Source organism: Lactuca sativa, chromosome 9 (genome assembly GCF_002870075.4).
Source record: "Lactuca sativa cultivar Salinas chromosome 9, Lsat_Salinas_v11, whole genome shotgun sequence".
Classification (NCBI taxonomy): Eukaryota; Viridiplantae; Streptophyta; class Magnoliopsida; order Asterales; family Asteraceae; genus Lactuca; species Lactuca sativa.
Window position 1 is genome coordinate 170,396,187 of NC_056631.2, and position 17,913 is coordinate 170,414,099.

General features: G+C 34.0%; 1 long non-coding RNA gene across 12 annotated transcripts; it reads right to left on the bottom strand.

Moving 5' to 3' along the window:
• Positions 1–1,316: 1,316 nt before the first annotated feature.
• Positions 1,317–4,862, bottom strand: LOC111912717 (uncharacterized). Of its 12 annotated transcripts, XR_006186847.2 has the most exons (7): positions 3,945–4,857; positions 2,282–3,844; positions 2,083–2,148; positions 1,857–1,956; positions 1,698–1,755; positions 1,540–1,596; positions 1,317–1,455 (listed from the first exon to the last, which is right to left on the bottom strand). It is a non-coding gene; the product is annotated as an uncharacterized LOC111912717 (long non-coding RNA). The 12 variants fall into 12 exon arrangements; XR_006186852.2 differs by having other exon boundaries at positions 1,540–1,956; positions 3,945–4,140; positions 4,315–4,862; XR_006186854.2 differs by having other exon boundaries at positions 1,540–1,956; positions 3,945–4,387; positions 4,504–4,860.
• Positions 4,863–17,913: the final 13,051 nt, after the last annotated feature.

Sequence of the window (17,913 nt, forward strand, 5' to 3'; positions counted from 1 at the left end):
GAGGTGACACGGTGAACCCCGTTAGGGATCTCATTATAATTCTATTTTAAATGTTATCAACATGTTTCCTACAATTGTTGAAGTACTTGTAATGATCGGAAAGAACTGTTTAAATTTAGATGATAAAGCAAAAGCACAAGGTATTTTGTACTCGTTAAAATCGTTTGATTTTATCTTTATGGTGAACCAAAACTCTATTATATATGGATACACCAACAATTTATGTGTTGTTTTGCAAAGAAATGATCAAGACATTGTTAGAGTCATGCCACTTGTTTCATTTACTAAAGGTGTTTTGCAAAACTTGATAGATTTGGATGAGATATCCATATGAATAAAGTCACATCATTATGCAATAAATATGACATTGTTGTTGTGAATATAGAAGCTCATTATATACATCAAGAAGATGCATTTTGTTCAACAAACAACAATCTTCATCAATTTCCAGGTTAAAGTGTTTATTTAATTAATTGACTTATTATGTCAAGAACTTGATAATCAATTTGATGAAGTGACAACGGAGTTGCCTACTTCTATGTCTTGTTTAAAGCCTAAGAATGACTTCCTTCTTTTGACAAAAAATACTCAAACTTGTTACCCTTTATCTTTTAGAATTTTCAAGCACCGATTTAAAGACTGTTGATTGCCAACTTAATATTTTATTAACAATGTGCAAAAAGACCATTAGTTCATTTTCAATGAAGCTTATTAATACAGATAGGCACCTCCTGACATATCCACTAGTGTTTTTTTAGCGTAACCAAGTTAATGTTGATTCTTCTATTTGTTACAACGAATATAGAAATAGTTTATTATTATTATTATTATTATTATTATTATTATTATTTTTGGAATGACTTTTGCCAAAAATAAGTTAAGGAATAGAATGGGTAGTTTAATTTTAAATAATAGTCATTTTTATTGAGAAACATGTTTTTCTACTAGTTTGAATGATGTTTAGTGTAGATTTGTCAGCGGTATCCGATATTGTCTTTCCTCCTTGAGGTTGATGGTTCAAGTCCCATTGTAGACATAGGTGAAATAATTTAGAGGTAGTTTAGTATATATTTGTGTTCGTTGTTCCAAAATAATAATAATAATAATAATAATAATAATAATAATAATAATAATAATAATAATAATAACTAGATGAGGAGCCCCGCGTTGTGGGGATAGACTTAGACAGCTCCGATCATTTTAGCCAATTCATTGTTGTTATCGACACAAAGGATTACATAGTAATTTGGTCTGTCTTATGTGGTATTCCTGCATGGACATTTGTTTGCGGAACTATGAAGTTAATAAAGCCTTAGTTAAATAAATATATATATTTACTCACAAAAGTCAAGAGGTCATCATCAACAATCTTGGTTCTAGAGTTAGCAGATTTTGCAAAACAGAATGAATTCTCTCACAATCCGTGAAACAAAACCACTTCCCTTTTGGTAATGCCTATAAACAATAATAAAATATCAACCCATTTCGTTTACTATATATGTATATGTGATTGCATAATATTAATATACATATACACACCTCCAAATCAGCCATTTTTTGTGCCTTTAGACACTTGATAAGGTATTCTCTTTCACACTGACAATGTCGTTAACGATGTATAATGATTAGTGGATCATAAACCTAAAGCAACCTAGGGTAAGTCTGCGTTGCCCATATAAATTCAAATGTAGTTATACCTGATCACAAACAATAACAGTTTGTTCATTGAACACGTTTTTGCTAAAATCATGTCCTCTGCAAACAATAACATCATATATTATAAACAAAAGAGTAAATTACAAAAACAGTCCATGTGTTTGATCCCTGAAAGTTTCTAATTTTGTTCGTAAGCCCACCTAAGGATCAATGAATGTGAGAACTTTCGGATCTTTTATAAAGCTGCGAGCAATGCTTCCAAGCCTAGTATCTGCAGTCAAACCATGTAGGAATGCTGACCTGGAAAAAGTATATACAATTAAAATGGGAGCATAAGGAAATCATTAAAGGAGAGGTATAATGAGTAACTTTTAATAGAAAATGGATAATATGTATTTCAACTATCCAAGGCAGCATGTAAGCAACCTGTCCGTAGTCCTCAATCACAACACCTTTAGTGATCCCCCAAAGCTTCACAGAAGCATCGTTATCCTATCAAATTGGCAGTTCACACCATCAGTTTCAAGTTCTTCAAGAAAAAAAAAATAGGAGACGAAAGATGTTCTTTTACAATTTAAAACTATTAAAAAATGTAAAAAAGAAAAAGGTAAAAGATTAATATTACCTTGGTCAGGACATGCCTTCTATTGTTCAATATTTCATGTTGCGCTATCCCTGGGATTACATCAATAGTTAAGGTGGGCACTTTATACAAAAGAACCTACACATCAATTACATCAACATAAACATGTATAACAAGGTAGTGTTTGTTATCATGATAAAATACGGAGAAAATGGAAACTTAAGCAGGTCAATAACATTTTCAATTTAAGTCAATAATTGATGAATGTATCTTTTTTTTTGAAGAATCTGGGGATAAATGACAAACAACTAATTTCCAAAGTAAGTCGGTTTTGTGTACATAACAAACATACGTACTCATAAATGTTAAATTTGCTGTATTTTTAAATCAACCACCAATCACAACCTTGTACTTTCAATACCATGCTTTAATTAGGTAAAAATAAAATAAATTATGTAGAAATACTAAAGAAACTAAGAATCAAAAAATTACAAATAAAATTATAGTAATATACGTTTAAAATACAACAGTTTTATAAGAAAAAAATAAAGTAAACCTAAAAGGTTTAACAAAATAGAAATGAAAGGAACATGCTATATAGGAAATTACTTTGATACGAATGGTGTTTGTTAGAGACCTTCAAATCCAGGATTGCACTTTAACATGTTTTATCACATGGTCAAAACCCATTTAAAATTTGGAGAATAAGTGAAAGATTAATACCTTCAGATTGTTAACTGCACCTCCCACCTGAACCCATGAATCCTTATAAAAACAATATATATATATATATATATATATATAGTTAAAAAAATGGGAAAATCTGGAGAACGAGTGAAAGATTAATCCCACCAGATATTTTAAAAAAATGATCTATGAACATACATGAAGCTCATATACATAGGACTCATGACTAAAAGGAAAAATCTTCGCATCTGTAGGCTGTAGAGCTAGTAAACCCCAAATGCTCGTTGCTGTCATTCTATGTTTAGTTTTTAGTTTTGTAAATAATAAGTTGTATAATTAATTATAATGAAATAACATATAAATAATGTTAAAACTTAAAACATGCCAGCAACATGTCTTTGAAAACATTGGATAACCAAATTCGCTCATCCATACAGAGTCATCATACATTGAGTGATAAATTGAGTAGCCTACAATAAACCATTGAAGTAGTTTTCACTTTTCATCAAAATGAAAATGTTTCCCTTCAGCACATGTTGACCAAAAAATATATAATTTAATTTACCTCCTCCAAAAGATATGTATCTGCTGATAGAGCTCCAATATGTGGTAAGAAGGTTGTATAATTTTATCCTCCGCCTGCTAACCTTCAGATTTTTTTCATTAGTTGTGGCATTTTATCAAACAGGTAATAGGCAAAAAAAAGGGGCCTTATTAGAAACAAGTTTATTCAATCAAAGATGGAATAAGACGGAAAAAGAAATAATACATGAAGTGAAGAAAAAAAACTTTTGGATTTCTTGATTCATTTTAAAAAAGAAGTTTGTTATGATTGTGGTCAGGAAAAATTTGACAGAGCACTATTACAAATACAATTGCGTTTTCCTTCTTGAAATCATGGGTTGTATGATCCACCACCTGCACCAAACACAATCACACGAATGAGAATCAAAATTTGTAATTTCACATAGAAAAAAGTAAATGTCGATCATAATGAAGTAGTTGCATATATACTTACATTAGTATTGGTGAGTTCAAGATTGTAGAAATCCATGGAGTCCGGCTTAAACAAAGGACCAGCATGCCAAGTTTCCGGCGAAGCTTCAGGAATTTTGGAACGGTGATTTTGAAGATGTGAATACACTCAAAAGCAGGAGGTACAAAGAAGTGGGAGAAATTAACAAAAAAAAAGAATATTGATTTTAATCGTCAACCTGCACCATCAATTTAAAGCAGAAACATGAACATGCATCTAGGGTTCCTGAAGTTGGAGCGGTGGGAAGAACGGATCAGGAAGTCGTTGGCGGTGGTGTGATTTTATGCAAATTAAACATCGCCTAGGTTTATGGAGAAGAAGATTTTCCAGTTTAAATACAAAGAACTTTTACCTGGGATTTTAGAGAAACGATTCATTATTAAAGATGATCTTCAGGGAGTTGGAGTTACGACCATTGAAGACAACTACAACAGAATTGTAAACAGGATCGAAATAAATAAAGGAACCAATTAAAGGGAAAACACATAAATAGAGATAGTGTGTGAAATCATGTAATGGCAGAAGGTGTCTGTCCTGCGACCTAAGTTCCATTGATTCAAGGAGGCGAAAGAGCGAAAAAGGAAGGGTAGGGTTTATGTCGAGAGAGCGGTGAAGGCAGTGGAGTCGAATGGTCGGAGGAAAGGAGCGGACACTGTGATGGGTTTTCCCTTTCGATTCCAGTTCTGAATACGATTTGAACGTTGGCAATGAACTCATCGGCATCAGAAGGAAGCCTTTTGAGGGTAGGAGAAAGGTAGTGAATTATGTCTATGGTGGTGCAACAATTGATTTAAGTTAGAGAAACGGTGGAATGGTCTACAGTGCAACAACGTGTCTAATACATCGACCCATATGTGTACAAATCTAGGACCAATTTGGCCAGGGACTAAAATTAAAATCTTTTATTAGAAGGACACAATTGAACTTGTATATATAAAGAAAGGACCATTTTTTCCCTAAAATTAAAATCTTCTATTAGAAGGATACAATTGAACATGTATGCATAAAGAAAGGACCACTTTTGCCCAATATATATATATATATATATATATATATATATATATATATATATATATATATATATATATATATATATATATATATAAAATAAAGAAATAAAGAAAAAAAATAGGGACTTGCCGGTTTCAGTTTTAACTTTTGTTTAAATTATACTTTTACAATTTACGATTTTAAATATTAAACAATCTTTTTTAACAACATGGAATACCGAGATCAAATGACAACGACCCGTTTTGCCATATTTCTCAAGCCCTTCGATCTTTTGGACGGAGAAAAAAGAACGATTGGTCTGAGGAGGTCCAATTAAAGGTCTATGTCAAAGTAGGATGAGAAGGACACATCCCACTAACTTGCTAACGTTTAGTCATAATGTCATTTACTTGTCTTTTTGTACTATTTATATTTAAATAAGAAAATTATAGCATTTAGGTTTATCATTAGGTATTTAAATTATATAAAATATTCTTTTCGTAAGAATTAGAATTAAAGAAAAAATAATAATTTTTTTATAAAGCATGACGCAAATACTAACAATGATAACACTAAGAAGACGCAAATACTAAGTTTCCACTAACTAACATGTTAGAATATTCAAATGTTATCAAGTAGAACGTTCTTTTCTTTTTTTTTTTGCTAAACTCGATTTTGTAAAAGAAAAACAGTATGAACGCATAGTATTCAACGCCAGAAATTTCAACCAAAGGTCAAACAATTTCCATAAATACTTTTTATATTTGTTGCATAATTTCATATAAATATCTAAAGGTGGAGGAGTCCACCTCTATCTGCAGTTCTGCACACTTTTCTTTCTACTTTTCATTTAATTCGATTAATATAACAACATATGATATTGAGAATAATATTTACACGTATCTTATTCTTTTTATGTTTTTTTAGGAAAGTTTATTTGTTTCCTTATCTTTGTAATTTCCTGTGTATATAAAGATATATAAAGGGCTTTTGAACATTTTTATTAATTAAGCCGAACCTTTACCATAATAACAAAGTTATTATAGTATCAGAGTAGAAATAATCGATCCAACCCTAAACCATGTGCGTCGGCAGTAGGAAAGATGATGTCGACGGAACAAACAACGTCCCTAATTATGATTTTCCCTTCTATCTCCACCTCTCGTATTACCCTAGACAGATGGACGTTAATGATGTGTTCACAGACAGAAACTATACTGACTGGTCACAAGAGATGTTGAATTTCTTGTTTGCAAGAAAGAACAAGGTTGGTTTCATCGACGAAACCATCGAAAAACTTGCCCGATTCCATGGATTACATGCCTTAGATGAGAAGTGACGACATGATAACAGGATGTTGTCACATCTTAAGTAACCTGGGATGACTTGAAGGAATGCTTTGGAAAAGAAAGTGCTCGTAAGGCGTATGAACCGAAACAATCTCTCTTTGCGGCTAGAAAAGAAGGATTATCTGTTTCAGCATATTATACCAAGCTTCGTGGGATATGGGATGAAATATAGACGGTTCTTCCTATGCCAATTTGTGAATGCAAGAAGTGTACATGTGATATAGGTAAAAAAGATTCTGAACTTCAAGATAAAGAAAGGTTGTATGAATTTTTGCTAGGTTTGAATTCTGACTTCGCCACCATAAGAATTCAAACACTAGCCATGCGACCCACTCCTACTCTAGGAGCACGCTATCATCATGTGGCTGAAGATGAATAGCAGCGGGTTGTCTCTAGGTCAAGATGAACGGAGGATGACGCTACAACCTTCCGGGCCTTCTTACCCATTAAAAGTGACCATAATAAAGGTTCCTTCAAGCCCAATCGAAAAGAAGGAAAGAAAGAGACTGAAGTATAGGTTGAGCATTGTAACTTTTATGGAAAAGACAGCCAAAACTGAGATGGTTGTTTTAAACGTATTGGCTACCCGGAGTGGTAGCAAGGAGAGGAAAAACAAATGAAACCAAAGGCTCCATTTGTTGAAGGTGAGCTAAATCCAACACTTGGATTGAATGATGAACAATACAAGTAGTTTGCCACCTTCTTTGACAAGCAAAACAAAAAAGACCCAGTTGCAAATATGGCAGGTAAGATCAACAGGAAGGGTAAATGCATTGTTGATTTAGGTGCCACTGAACACATTACTTATAACAACTATTTACTTGAAAAATTACCCACTGAACGTTTTGAATCACCCGTTTTCATACCTAATGGTGACAATGTTCCTGTCAGGGTCGTGGAAATCACACCCTACCCAACGATATTACCATAAAGGATGTTTTGCATGTACCAGATTTGGAATGCAACCTTTTATCAATGAGCAATTTTATTAATGACTTACAATGTGTTGCAATATTTTTTTCCAAAATTCATTGTCATACAAGAGCTGAGTTCGAGGGAATTGATTAGGATGGGTGAATGTGATGAGGGGCTGTATAGGATGGGGATGAGAAAGATGGGGCTATATAGGATGGGGATGAGTTCTGGCACTTGGCATGAAAGATTGGGACACACTTCAGTTTCAAAACTTTTTTGTCTTGATTTTATTATGAATGTTTCTGCTAATTCAAACATTGTTTGTGATTTGTGCATTAAAGTCAAATTTGCTAGATTGCCTTTCCATCTTAGCACCACTAAAACAAACTCATGTTTTGACCTTGTGCATTGCAACATATGGAGGAATTATAGAACACCCTCACTCACGCATGCAAAGTATTTCCTTACTATTGTCGATGACTATAGTCGCGCAATGTGGGTTCAGTTTGAAAAGAAAATTAAGAAAGTTAGATGTGATAATGGAGGGTAGTTCACCTCCAACAACATGCTCAATTTTTATGCTAAAGAAGGAATTTTTCTTGAAACTACGTGTCCACACACGCCCCAACAAAATGGGGTTGTGGAGAGAAAGCACATACGCCTTTTTGAAATAGCAAGTGCTTTAAAATTTAAAGCTAATCTCCCAATCAATTTTTGGGGTGAATGCATTCTGATCGCCACGTACATCATCAATCGTTTGTCATTTGATGTAATTGAAAACAAAACACCCTATGAGCTCTTGTACATTAAAAAACCTGAATATAATTACTTGAAGGTCTTTGGTTGTCTAGCATATTATCGAAACATAGAAACCAGAGGAGATAAATTTGAGATAAGTGGAAGACCAGGAGTGTTTTAGGGTTAGCCTCCAAGGACAAAGGGATACAAGATATTTGAACCACAACACAACAAGATCATCATATCGAGGGACGTAAAATTTGGTGAACGTATCTTCCCTTTCTCTAACATAAATGGGATTAAAAAAGAAGAAGAATTTCTTGTCTTTCCAAAGGAATGGGAAATTGAAGATGGGACGAGACAGCTTGGCTTTAACAGTTTGGACAAAACCAAGGATACCCAACATGTCTTATCCCCAGATACACTACCCACTCCAGTTGAAGATGAAGTCCCTGCCACATCAGATCACATCATTGATCCCACTCATACGAATCATGACACAAGCGAAGATCAAGAGGCACCTCATCCTGAACCAGAGAGCTTTCAATGGCCAAAACGAAAACGATTTATGTCGGATCATCTCAATCATTACAATGTTAAGCTCCCCCATTCCTCGTTCCTGAACATTCACCTGTCTCTTCCAATTAGCATCCCTCAACGATTCATCTTTTAGCTCATTTTGTCTCTTATGATAATTTCACTGATAAAGACAAAGTCTTTCTTGTGGCCATTACCTCAAGTAATGAGCCTAAAACCTTTGGACAACTCGTGCAGGATTACAAGTTAATTAAAGCTATGAATAACGAAATACAAGCACTTGAAAAGAATAAAACTTGGAGCTTACAAGAACTACCGGAAGGAAAGCATGCTATTGACTCCAAACGGGTAAACAAGATCAAATATAAACCCAGTGGAGAGATAGAAAGATACAAGGCTCGCTTATTCGTGAAGGCATTCACTCAAATGGAAGGAATAGACTAACTGACACCTTTTTCCCAGTTGCCAAGCTTGTCACCGTCAGAACTCTCCTTGTTGTTGTTGTAAAAAGAGGATATCGTGTTCACCAGCTAGATGTGAACAACTCCTTCCTACATATAGAATTAAATGAAGACGTTTACATGAAGTTGCCACAACGTTTTGGATTGAAAAATGATTCCCGTGTATGAAAATTGCATAAATCTCTTTATTGGCTCAAGTAGCTTCAAGAAATTGGTATAAAAAATTCACCACCTTTGTGCAGCGCCTTGGCTTCAAACCTTCAGGAGCTGATCGTTATTTGTTCCTTTGAAAAAGAATTGTTGTTGCCCTTATTTATGTGGATGATGTCATTACTATTGGTGATAACATGGATAAAATACATGAAACGTAAAGAGCTCTTGATGGCGAGTTTATCATCAAGGACCTAGGTCCTTTAAAGTTTTTCCTTGGGATTGAAGTTGCTCAAACGCAAGAAGGGATGGTTCTAAGGCAAAGAAAATACACCTTGGATACTTAGAAAATGCAGGAATGCTTGGTTGTCGACTAGTTTCCTTTCCTATGGAGCAAAATGAGAAATTAGACAAGTGTAAAAGAGAAGCCATGGTGGATGGTAATCGTTATAGACGTGTCGTGATTGTATTAATCTATCTTCAAGCCACCCGACTAGTATTACTTATGTTATCAATGAATACTTTTAGATGAAGTTTCCACAAGGTTTTGGATTGAAAAATGATTCTCATGTATGCAAATTGCATAATACTCTTTATGGGCTCAAGCAGGATTCAAGAAATTGGTATAAAAATTTCACCACCTTTTTTCAGCGCCTTGGTTTCAAACCTTTAGGACCTGATCATTCTTCGTTCCTTTGAAAAAAAAATTGTTGTTACTCTTATTTACGTGGATGATGTCATCATTATTAGTGATAACATGGATAAATATAGGAAACGAAAAAAGCTCTTGATGGCAAGTTTAGCATCAAGGACCTAGGTCCTTTAAAGTTTTTCCTTGGGATTGAAGTTGAATGCAAGAAGGGATGGTTCTAAAAATACATGTTGGATATTTTAGAAGATGCAGGAATGCTTGGTTGTCGGCTAGTTTCCTTTCCTATGGAGCAAAATGTGAAATTAGACAAGTGTAAAGGAGAAGTCACGGTAGATGCTAATCGTTATAGACGTCTCGTGGGTAGATTATTGTATCCTCAAGCCTCCCGACTAGATATTACTTATTCTGTCAATGAAGACGTTTACATGAAGTTTCCATAAGGTTTTGGATTGAAAAATGATTCATGTGTATGCAAACTGCATAAATCTCTTTATGGGGTCAAACGGGCTTCAAGAAATTGGTCCAATTCTTGGGACATCTCGTTAATCTAAACAGGATTTTAGTCGATTCGACCAAGATTGAGGTCGTGATACAGTGGGAGGCACTGAAGTCTCCCTCGGAGATCAGGAGTTTCATCAGCCTAGCAGGGTATTGCCAGAGATTTAATCAGGACTTCTCCAAGATTTCAGTACCGCTCACTTTTCTGATGAGGAAGGGCAAGGATTTCCGATGGGACCCTAAACAATAGGTGACATTTGAGACTCTAAGATATAAATTGTGTGAGGCCCCAATGTTGACCCTCCCCGAGGGTGTTGAGGATTTTGTGGTGTTTTGTGATGCATCCATCGCAGGTTTGGGCGTAGTGCTTATGTAGCATGGGAGAGTTATTTATTATGCTTCTTGGCAGCTAAAGTTGCATGAGGTCAATTATCCGACTCATGATTTGGAGTTGGGGGCCATAGTGTTTGCTCTTAGGATTTGGCGGCACTACTTGTATGGGGTTCGGTGTCCTATCTACACGTATACAAGAGTTTGTGTCATCTTATGGACCAACCAAACCTAAATATTGTTGAATTAGATGTCTAAGCCCATAACTATTATTGGTATGTACATCATCCGAGAGTAGCATAGTCCATTTGGGTTGCATATCATCAGGACAATTTGTTAGGATGGATTCTTGAGAGAATGTTATATATATGATTTGTTAATATATTATAAGTTATAATATATTAATATGAAATCATATGTTTTAATAGTATTGATCAAGAATAAATTTAGTGATCAAAAGAGACTAATTAAATCTATAGGGACTAATTATGGTAATTAGTTATATTTATATTTATATGTGTTGGGCTTATTATCCATGTTAGACCAAGTTTATGTATGGATACATAAAGAGCTGGGCCACATGAAACATGGATTATAAACCCATGGGTATGGTTTTAGGTTATACTCATGACCCTTGAAATCCAACATATAAATACATGTTCTTAACCTAAAAAACGCCTACATGATTGTTCTTGGAGTTCATGGGTGTTTTTAGGTGCATAGAATTCTTTCTCAAGTTCCACATTTTTCCATGATGTGTTGTGATTCCATTTGAGGCCTACACACTATTAAGGCTTAGCTTTTAAAGGCCAAATACAACAAGGTTTCAAGCTGCATAAGAGGTATGTCACCGTAACTAGTATTTCATATTATTTATGTCATTTGTATGCTAGTTGTAGGCTTAAAGCTTCGGAAACAGTATTGCATGTATAATTAGAGAAAACATAGATCCAAATCTTTTAGGGTTGTATGTGCACCATAGGATGTTGTTGTATACTAAAACCCAACAGTGGTATCAGAGCCATGTGTTGTTTTCTATTAAACTTGATGTTTTATAAGTTTTCAAAGAAAGAAAATAAAAAAAATTCCTTTTGCCCAGTGAACTCGCTGAGTCGACTGGGTGACTCGCCGAGTAGGTTAAAGATGGCCTTGAACTTGTCGAGTGCAGTAAGCAACTCAATGAGTTGGCTGTCCAGACAACAAAACTTTTGACTTTTTGGCCTATTCTGGATTAGAATCATTACCACAAAATGTTTTAGTTCATAAAATTTGATTTTGTTTCTTTGGGAATGATTTTTTGCATCCAAAACCAAAATAATTGTCATAATTTCAAGATTTGTATTAATTTATATGTTTATGCTAAGTTCTTAAAGATTGATGATATGAATTATCTTGTTCTTATGAGTTTGTTTGGATTAATAGAAAAATTATGTGATAATTGGTTTTCGATTCAAATTGATCTAAAAGTTGCTCATAATATGAGTTTTTGTAACTTGTCCTGAAGTTATATGAAAAGTCTTATTGATGAATTTTAAAACTCATAAAATTTCCATAAGTTATGAAAGTAAAGAGTCTCATTTTATAAATGTTTTTAAAGTCTTCCATAACTTATCCGCAAGTTATGGAACTTGAAGAGTTTTACATTAAACTACTTTAAACTCATAAGTTATGCAAACCAAAAGTTTTTGAATTTTTCAAAACTTGCCCTAAAATTTTGGAATTTGTAAAGTTACCCCCTGTATACTTTAATTCCAACCCTTAGAATTTTAAAAGTTTAAAATTCAACCCTTATGCTATTATAATATTATAGATTTAATATTATATATATATATATATATATATATATATATATATGTGTGTGTGTGTGTGTGTGTATAAGAGTAAGTCAGTCTTTCCGTTAGTAGGTCTTATTCACGAAGCCGGTCTATAAGGGGGGTATAAAGTTACTGCCTATAAAATGACAGTTTAATGTGTGTCCATTCTCAGCCACCGCTTCCTTGACTGGTGGAGGGTCATTAGCCGAACGGGTAGGACAAGACATTAATTCTCCCTTCATTAAAAGTATAATGATAAATATAAAGTAACTTAGCTTTATTAAATTCCCAATCTTAGTTACTTTAGGAAAATGTAAATTTGGTGCTAGCCCATGAAATTGCACTTTGCACCTTGTTAAGTCGTTAGTGGAGCGTGTGTGGTTAACCGACACACTAATCTGGGACTGACAATGTGTGGAAAAGGGTAGCTTGATGTTAATCATAGATCAATGGAGCATGTGTGGTTAACCGGCATATTGATTAGGTGGTTGTAACATTAAGTGTACCAGGTTAATTTGCATGGTTATTCACTCCTTGTTTGTGATCCTCGGCATCCCACTCACAAACTTGAAGGGCACAATCGAGATTTAAACATGCCATTGAATAGTTCAATGAATCTCAAAAGATCTACGAGTTTCAATTCATTTAAAACCTAATGTTAAATTTCATTTTTCATGGTGGAAATTGGCAAATCGTCATTTACCTACCTTCAAATATTTTGTAGCTTGGATTACGGCATCCCTCTTCTAAGTTATAAAATATTGTGTTGGGTCCTAGCCTTAATATTTCATATTGGGTGTTATATTAAGGACTTAAATAACCCAAACTTGAATTTCTCCCTCATAGATGTCTGGTTATGACAACAATGGTCTTCCTTATCCTTTTGGATAAAGCTATCCTAATGATGATGATATCCCAAATGGCGATCAAGGTGAAAGATTAATCCCTTTGTTGTGCATTAATGGGACTGGAAATCGTACTTCACCTCCTCCACCTCCTCCAATTTCTCTCCATAACCTACAAGTTCTTGAATAGTTCAAGGTCACTCAATCCCTATTGGCAAGAAGTGTCTACATGTACTAACATCTTGGAGATGAAGTCTCATATTGACAAGTTGTGAGAGTTGGGTGTCGAAGTCTCAAGGAAGTTGACAGTTGACTGGGTTCTTCAATCACTTTTCGAGTCATATAGTGAGTTCATTAAGGACTACTATGTGACAGACCATGACATGACCTTTATCGATCTTACCTATTTGCTAATTGCTAATGAATCAGGAATGATTTGGTGCATTGGTAATTAAAATTTGATTGGAAGATCTACTTTCCAAACTTTCATGGATATTGACAATGGGAACATTGGAAGTCCCGAAAAGTCTTCTCTTCCCAATGGAAAGGGATCGGCCATAGTCAACCCGGTTGACCAAATGGTAAAGAGAGAGAGACTAAGGCAAATGATAGTCCCATGTACCATTACTAAAGAGTCCATATGTTTCTATTACCAAAAGAAGGGGCATTGGTTGCGAAGCTGTCCTATTTACCTGAAAGTTCACTAGGATGGTAAAAGTAAAAAATTTGACTATGCTTCAGGTAAAATCCATTATCTAACTCTATTAAGTTCCTATTTGGAGATTCTTATTACATGATGTGACTAGGTCACATTTTGATGTTTTGTAGAATCAATAAGGAGAGGAAGATTAAAAGAAGAGTATGCGGAATCTGATCGCTAAGATGGATTTCGATCACATGATTTGAAGAACAAAATTTTGAGTTGCTGCTTAAGAGTTATGATAGATTGCTTAGGAATAGATAACAACATAGTTTTCATATGTATTTGTATTGTAAGGATAAGTTTTTCCGCAATTTTAAAATAAAAGTAAATTTTTGATTTTATTTATATTAAGTATACTTACAATGGGAATTGTGAAATTGTTGTTTTTATGATTCCATTGATAGCAATATTGGAAAATAGATTTGATTCTTTCGTTTGTGGTAGTGTCATACTTTACTAAATAAGGAAAGATTTTCATCACCCAAGTTTCAGTTGGATAGAAACTTGGAATCATGCAACTTGTATTGTATGATGAATAAGAATTTTCATCTTTGGGAAATTAAGACTAATTCCTTGATCATATGTATATGTGAGTCAAGTGTGAAGGACTAGGAGATCGGGTACACTTGGTTGTGTGTTGATCAGGTCCACCATAAAGAACGATAAGGCTATTCGTCACAATTTCCTAAACTTTAGTAAATATGGTTATGCTTACAAGTTTAAATATAATTCTGAAACATTCGAAAGGTTTCAATGTATGACGGGACGAATGGGAAGAATCAAATTAGGCAGAAAGATAAATGTTTCTCCAATCTGAAAAGATGGGAGAGTACGTCAGTATCATGTTTTATGATCATCTTAATGATTATGAAAAACCATACCACAATTGATCCTCTAAGGACATCTTAGTGCATTTTTTTGACAAAGAAGAGGAATCGTCAATTGTTGAAATGGTTAAAACAAGAAGATAAGTCATACTTCATTCCAAAATAGGTCTTAGAGTCATACTCCAAGATTGTAACCTTGAGTGACATAATCTTAAGAAGGTTTAAAACACTTGTCAAATGAAGAGTAAAGTGCTTTCGACTCTTGTACATTTGAAACTGGTAAGCTTTGATGTTTTGGATAGAACAAAGACCAATTAAGGCTAATTGTGTGAAGTGTTTTTCTTGATAAGAATGCGCACAAACTCTTGAATATTTGTTTTGTCAATGAATGGTTCTTGACAAAGAGAATATTATATGTCAAGAGGTCAGTGGGAGTCTTAAAGATCCTGGAATAGTTTCAAGAACTAATCAAGAGTAAACCTATTATCAATCACTAGCACACGACTTGAGGTTTTGATGCAACACACAAAAACAACACAAAGATAACCAAGAATGAACCTGTTGATTCTAAATGCATAGCCAGGACAATCTCTTCAAAACCACATTGATTCTATGAATACCGTGGGATTGGCTTCAAAATCTAGGTTAACACGCATAGAATTTGGGAGAAAATCGAAAGTTCATAAAATTGATGATCGACCATCTAAATTACATAAAAAACAATTAAATAAGAAGCAGAAATTGAAATGAAACCCTAAAAGTCCATAGGCCAAATACAAACCCAAAAACAAAACCCAAAAATTAAGGGAAAATAACAAAATTGTTCATAACTCCATTTAGAAAGCGATTTTTGGACTAAAAAATGGATAAGTCCCCTTCGGGCACTTATCTAGACGTGCTCTTTGCTCCAAGCTTCGATTTGACTGGTCGTAGGCCCGAACCGGAGATTTGTAGCTAAAGTTATGACCATTTCCGTGAAGCCCCTTTAGTCACACGATCGTGGGCCTCTATGAACGCAAGGGCCCGATCCTCTCCTCCACACTAGGGCCCGTATCAGGTTTCTAACCTATCATGTTGACCTATTCTTATTTTTGTGCCATTCCAATTGGTTGAGTATGTATGTGAGTTCTATGAGTTCTTAATGGTTTGCATAACAACTTGGAAGCAATGGTAGGCCCTTGAGCCGCCAAGTGGCAAGAAATTAAGATTGATCAAGTTTAGTCCATATGAGCTTGGAAATGTCACTAACCTTGTCTTGTGATTATGGTTATGACAATTTCACATGGATAGGAACACATACACCATAAAATCTAAGTGTCATAAGGTTTCTCTCTGATTCATGAAAAATGATGGTGAAGAAACGCTTTCACTAAGTAGATTTTAAATAGTTAGCAACTGTGATATTTGCACTTTTCTAATTTGTTTATGATTACGACATCCCTCTTCATAGTTTGAATTGTGAGAAATGGAAAAAAGGTCTAAACATTATGATTACGACATCCCTCTTCATAATTTTTTAGACACACATGTGAGTTATCTAAAGAAAGGTGTTTGATTTTGATAAAGTCTTATCAAAGCGTCTTGCATCAGAAATCTGAACTTTGGTAAGAAAGTCAATAAAGTATTGATTTCTAGAAGTCCAACTGATTTCTGAGTATGTGTAAAAGCTAGTGGGAGCATAAGTGTTATGCTAATGTGGAAATAATTATTATGCTAGTAGGAGCACAATCAATTATGTTAAGTGTTGTAAGTTAGCAATGTTAATTATAGAAAACAAAAGGTTGAATTTGCAAAGTTGCAGGGTTTCAAAAGTTGTTTTGCTATAATTAAGGGAGAAGAAATTATACTTCATTCCAATTCTAAAAGCTTAGATTGAGATTTTAATCAAATTTAGTCAAGTGTATATATATGAATGTTATGTTGGAATGGATCAACATAAGGAAATTCTATATATGGAAATATTATTTGCGTTCTAAAATTCGATTATGATTACGACGTCCCTTTTCATAATTCAAATTATGAGAACATGGCAAATAGAAATAGAAATATTATAGCAAAAGACTAGTCTAGTATCATGTCTTTATGTGAGACATCATAAATCGTGTCCCATATACTTCAAATATAGGATCGATTATATGTGTTGTAATATTCATCCGTTCTAAATTTTCCAAATGCCTAGGGCATTAAGATGAAAAGGACTAGAACTGGATATGACTAAAATGATTAAGCAATTTTCGAAGAAAATCTGAGGTTTACCAAAGATTGGTTGCTCATGGACACTTGGAAGTATGGTGTAAATTTTGGAAAGGAACATATTGACATATTCTGAAAAGAGGAAACTCTTGTTTAGAAGTGATAGTCAAAATGGGAATATGGAAATGTTTCCATAAGTGGAAGTCATTCTTCAAAATCTATGTAAGATTAGAAAACTTAATGCAAGAAGGATGTTTAAAGGAATGTACTTTGAATATGAGACTTCATTTCCATGGAATTCCTCTCCATTGGAATACTTTGTAATGTCTGTTGCCAAGTCTTTGTGACTTTTGTGCATAGATCAATGCGCATAAGTTTAGAATCTAACAAATTTTGGTAAATGGTAAGAATTTGGTATTCTTACATTTATAATAAGGATTTGGAGTTGTGAAATGAGCATCATTGAAATGTTATCAATTGATCAATTTCACAAAGAAAAGACCATAGATAAACATAGTGTGCGTGCTTGGAGCATGGCATGACTATTGTTTTAGTTCAAGTATTAAGTTGATTATTCGAAATATTATACAATGAATTATGAATAATTAATATGGTGATTAAATAAAAGGTGTTTTATTTACTCTCAAAAGTTTTGGGGCCATATAGGTTAGTATTATTGTGACAACCCGAAATTTATTCCGTCATTTTTAACCACATCTTCCATTATGAAAACCGCTTTATTAAACTGTCTGTTAACCTTTTGGATTGGTTAATTAATTTGGGACTTTTATAATGACTTAGTAAGGGTTGAAAACAAATTAGAAACACCCTCAATAATCCCTTGAAAAGTTTTAGTTTCAACCAAGTCAAAATACGACCATTTAATTGGGTGCGACCAAAAGCCCTGTTTAACGTCAGTATCAGGTAGATTTCCACCAAGCCACAAGCT